The sequence below is a fragment of the Babylonia areolata genome, chromosome 2, assembly GCF_041734735.1.
Source record: "Babylonia areolata isolate BAREFJ2019XMU chromosome 2, ASM4173473v1, whole genome shotgun sequence".
NCBI lineage: Eukaryota > Metazoa > Mollusca > Gastropoda > Neogastropoda > Buccinidae > Babylonia > Babylonia areolata.
The window spans coordinates 60,478,816-60,483,815 of NC_134877.1; the positions used below are offsets into that span (position 1 = coordinate 60,478,816).

Genomic DNA, 5,000 nt, shown 5'->3' on the forward strand with positions numbered 1-5,000 from the left:
GGCCTGATTAGCGCCCTGGGGGCGTTATGTGCTTCTGGTCAGGCATCTTCCTAGCAGCTGTGGTGCAGCGTATGATTAATTATGAATTTGTCCGAACGAAGTGACCCCCCCCACCCCCACCCCACCCCGAAATAAGAAACTGAAACTGATGAGCATTTGTCAACTTTTCGATTTTTTTTTTTTTTTGTACGCTTATAGTTGACTTCATCAAGTTTTTGCGCCTTATACATATTATTAGTAGTAGTAGTAGTATTCTTTTTTTTATGTATTTATCTATTATTTATTTACTCTTTTATTTTTTCTCAAGGCCTGACTAAGCGCGTTGGGTTACGCTGCTGGTCAGGCATCTGCTTAGCAGATGTGGTGTAGCGTATATGGATTTGTCCGAACGTAGTGACGCCTCCTTGAGCTACTGAAACTAAAACTAAAACTGAAACTCTTCGAAATTATGCCCGGGGGGTAAAGCCAAAAGTGAAGAAAAGCGAGTAGGTATTTTTTTTCCCCACGACACCGGGCAAAACAATGAACGGTCATCATGTTCGGTCACTGTCAAAACAGTGAGGACGGTACCTGGAACTGACCTCAACCAGCGGAGTCCTCCAACGGACACGCCGCTCCCCCTCCTCTTCTCCCCTCCCCCTGGGTAGGGATCTGTCTGTATCTGTCTCCATTATACAATCCCCAGTCCCCTCCTCTTCATCCATCCCCCACCTCCTTCGATCCTTTACCGCGCGCCCTGCACCTTGGTCCCTTTTGTCCTCGTGATGGTGTGGTGTGGGGGGGGGGGGGGGGGTGTGGGGTTGGGTGGGGGGGGTCTGGGTTGGTGGTGGTGGTCGGTGGATGACCTTATAATATATATATATATGTGTGTGTGTGTGTGTGTGTGTGTGTGTGTGTGTGTGTGAAAGAGAGAGAGAGAGACAGTATGTGCGTGTGTTTGTGTATTGATGTGTCTGTGTGTCTGTGTGTGTGTGTGTGTGTGTGTGTGTGAGAGAGAGAGAGAGAGAGAGAGAGAGGACGGCACCTGAAATCGAGATCAGTAGATTTCCACAGACAACACCCCTACCCCTTCACACACACACACACACACACACACACACACACACTTCTACCTCACCGGTGGGTTTTACAGTTATTTGTCTCCATTTGCCTCCCTCCCTCCCTCCCTCTCTCCCTCCCTGTCTCCATTTGCCCCTCTCTCCCTCCCTGTCTCCATTTGCCCCCCTCCCTCCCTCCCTGTCTCAATTTGCCCTCTCCCTCCCTCCCTCCCTGTCTCAATTTGCCCCCTCCCTCCCTCCCTGTCTCCATTTTCTCCCCTCCCTCCCTCCCTCCCTGTCTCCATTTGCCCTCCTCCCTCCCTCCCTGTCTCCATTTGCCCCTCTCTCCCTCCCTGTCTCCATTTGCCCCCCTCTCTCCCTCCCTGTCTCCATTTGCCCCCCCTCCCTCCCTCCCTCCCTGTCTCCATTTGCCCTCCTCCCTCCCTCCCTGTCTCCATTTTCTCCCCTCCCTCCCTCCCTCCCTGTCTCCATTTTCTCCCCTCCCTCCCTCCCTCCCTGTCTCCATTTGCCCTCCTCCCTCCCTCCCTCCCTGTCTCCATTTGCCCTCCTCCCCCCTCCCTCCCTCCCCCCCCTCCCTCACTCCCTGTCTCCATTTGCCCCCCCTCCCTCCCTCCCTCCCTGTCTCCATTTGCCCTCCTCCCCCCTCCCCCTGTCTCCATTTGCCCCTCCCTCCCTCCCTCCCTGTCTCCATTTGCCCTCCTCCCTCCCTCCCTCCCTGTCTCCATTTCCCACCTCCCTCCCTCCCTCCCTCCCTGTCTCCATTTGCCCCTCCCTCCCTCCCTCCCTGTCTCCATTTCCCCCCTCCCTCCCTCCCTCCCTGTCTCCATTTGCCCTCCTCCCCCCTCCCTCCCTCCCTCCCTGTCTCAATTTGCCCTCTCCCTCCCTCCCTCCCTGTCTCAATTTGCCCCCTCCCTCCCTCCCTCCCTGCCTCCCTCCCTGTCTCCATTTCCCCTCCCTGCCTCCCTCCCTGTCTCAATTTGCCCCCTCCCTCCCTCCCTCCCTGTCTCAATTTGCCCCCTCCCTCCCTCCCTCCCTGTCTCCATTTGCCTTCCTCCCTCCCTCCCTCCCTCCCTCCCTGTCTCAATTTGCCCCCTCCCTCCCTCCCTCCCTGTCTCCATTTGCCCTCCTCCCTCCCCCCTCCCTCCCTCCCTGTCTCCATTTGCCCCTCCCTCCCTCCCTCCCTGTCTCCATTTGCCCCCCTCCCTCCCTCCTTCCCTGTCTCCATTTGCCCCCCTCCCTTCCTCCCTCCCTCCCTCCCTCCCTGTCTCAATTTGCCCCCTCCCTCCCTCCCTCCCTGTCTCCATTTGCCCTCCTCCCTCCCCCCTCCCTCCCTCCCTGTCTCCATTTGCCCCTCCCTCTCTCCCTCCCTGTCTCCATTTGCCCCTCCCTCCCTCCCTCCCTGTCTCCATTTGCCCCCCTCCCTCCCTCCTTCCCTGTCTCCATTTGCCCCCCTCCCTTCCTCCCTCCCTCCCTCCCTCCCAGTCTCCATTTGCCCCCCTCCCTCCCTCCCTCCCCCCCTCCCTCCCTCCCTGTCTCCATTTGCCCCCCCTCCCTCCCTCCCAGTCTCCATTTGCCCTCCTCCCCCCTCCCTCCCTCCCTCCCTGTCTCCATTTGCCCCCCTCCCTCCCTCCCTCCCTGTCTCCATTTGCCCCCCCCTCCCTCCCTCCCTCCCTCCCTGTCTCCATTTGCCCTCCTCCCTCCCCCCTCCCTCCCTCCCTCCCTCCCTGTCTCCATTTGCCATCCTCCCTCCCCCCTCCCTCCGTCCCACCCTCCTTGGTTCAGTTTGTGTGCTTGTGCATTCAGTGCCACCCGAGTGGATTGGTTGGGTTGTTTGTTTTGTTTTGTTTTGTTCTGGGTTTTTTTTCTTTTATAATGTTGTCTTCCTGGTTTTGTTCACATCGTTGTAATTAAACTTGTGTTTTGTGCATGTGTGTTGTATATTCGCCAAAATCTCGACGACAAATCACCATACTAATCATATTAAAAACGGTTCATTCATAATCTCTCTCTCTCTCTCTCTCTCTCTCTCTCTCTCTCTCTCTCTCTCTCTCTCTCTCTCTCTCTCTTTCTCCTCTCTCTCTCTCCCTCTCTCTCCCCCCTCTCTCTCCGCCCTCTCTCTCTCTCTCCCCCTCTCTCTCCCCCTGTCTCTCTCCCACCCCCCTCGCTCTCTCTCTCCCTCTCTCTCTCTCCTTCTCTCTCTCCCCTCCCCCCCCCCCCTCTCTCTCTCTCTCTGTAATGGGGAAGAGAGTTTGGGCTGTAAGCGTATATGGCTGTTTTCTTTTCGTTTCCTTTTTTTTTTTTTTTCTTTTTTTTTTTTTCTTTTTTTAATCCACTTCATGAAAGAGGCAGAGTCGAGACAGAAAAGGGAAAAGCTGAGAATAAACGTACCGAGTGACTTGTGCACGACAGTGAGTGGCTGTTCGTGGTGTTGATTAGTTGTTTGGGGGCTGATGACTTATTCAAAACATCACCCTTCCTTCCCAAGGCCATCTTCACCCTGGTGTGTGTGACCAAAACACCGCCACCATCTGTTCAGCCCAGGCGTGCGCGCCGAGCACACACACACACACACGGACACACGGACACACACAGACATACACACACACACACACACACACACACACACACACACACACATATATATATATATATATATATATATATATATATATATGTATGTATATACCCACACACACACACAACACACACACACACACACACACACACACACAAGCATGTACACGCAAACACACACACACACACACACACACACACATAGGCGTGCGCCCGAGCACACACACAGACACACACACAGAAGCACGCACAGATATATATATATATATATATATATATATATATATATATATATATATATATATGTAATATGTATATACTCACACACACACACACACACACACACACACACACACACACACACACACACAAGCATGTACACGCGCACATACATACGCACATGCAAACACACACACACACACACACACACACACAAGCATGTACACGCGCACATACATACGCACATGCAAACACACACACACACACACACACACGTACACACACACACACACACACACACACAAGCATGTACACTCTCAGGGTAAAGGGGATCTCTGCTCCACTGGCTGATGCCACGTTCAGGTTCCCTCCCTGGTCGCCCCCCAGTCCTGCTGCGACCTGACAGCAACTCAGTGTACAGTTTTCCTGACTTTCTATCACACTGCATTTAACGTACTCTCTCTCAGCGCACTTTCCGTGCAATGTCCAGCCATAGCAGAGTTCATTTCACTGCACACACACACACACACACACACGCACGCACGCACGCGGGCGCGCGCGCACACACACGCACGCACGCACACACACACAAGCACACACGCGCACACGCACGCACGCACACAAACACGCACACACACACACACACGTCCAAACACACACACACACGCACGCACGCACAAACACGCACACACACACACGTGCACACTCACACACACACACGCACGCACACAAACGCACACACACACACAAACACACACACACACACACACACACACGCGCGCACACAAACAAACACACACACACGCACGCACGCACACAAACACACACAAAAAGCTTGCGGGTATTCTACCACTAGATGAAATCAGAAAATTAAGTTCTGCTAAATATATTGTGAGATGTACAGCAGTGGATGATTTTGAGGAATTAAATATTAGGTCTGATATTGATTTTCCAAAAAATGCACAAAATAATTCAAATCTACAAACCATTCGCACATATGTGTCAGATATTTTAAATTCTTCAGACATTGATTTGCATGATATGGCACCTCGTGTTCTGGTGCCACCTGTCCCTCCCTGGGAGTTAACAAAAGCAAACGTCAACATATGTGCTTCTGACACAACAAAAGGAGAATCTCCACATATAATA

The 5,000-nt window shown here is 53.0% G+C and overlaps 1 protein-coding gene across 4 annotated transcripts in view; it reads left to right on the forward strand.

The window, feature by feature from the left end:
• Window positions 1-5,000, forward strand: part of LOC143275722 (Kv channel-interacting protein 4-like) — a 461,443-nt gene that overhangs the window by 169,918 nt on the left and 286,525 nt on the right. The window lies entirely within an intron of this gene.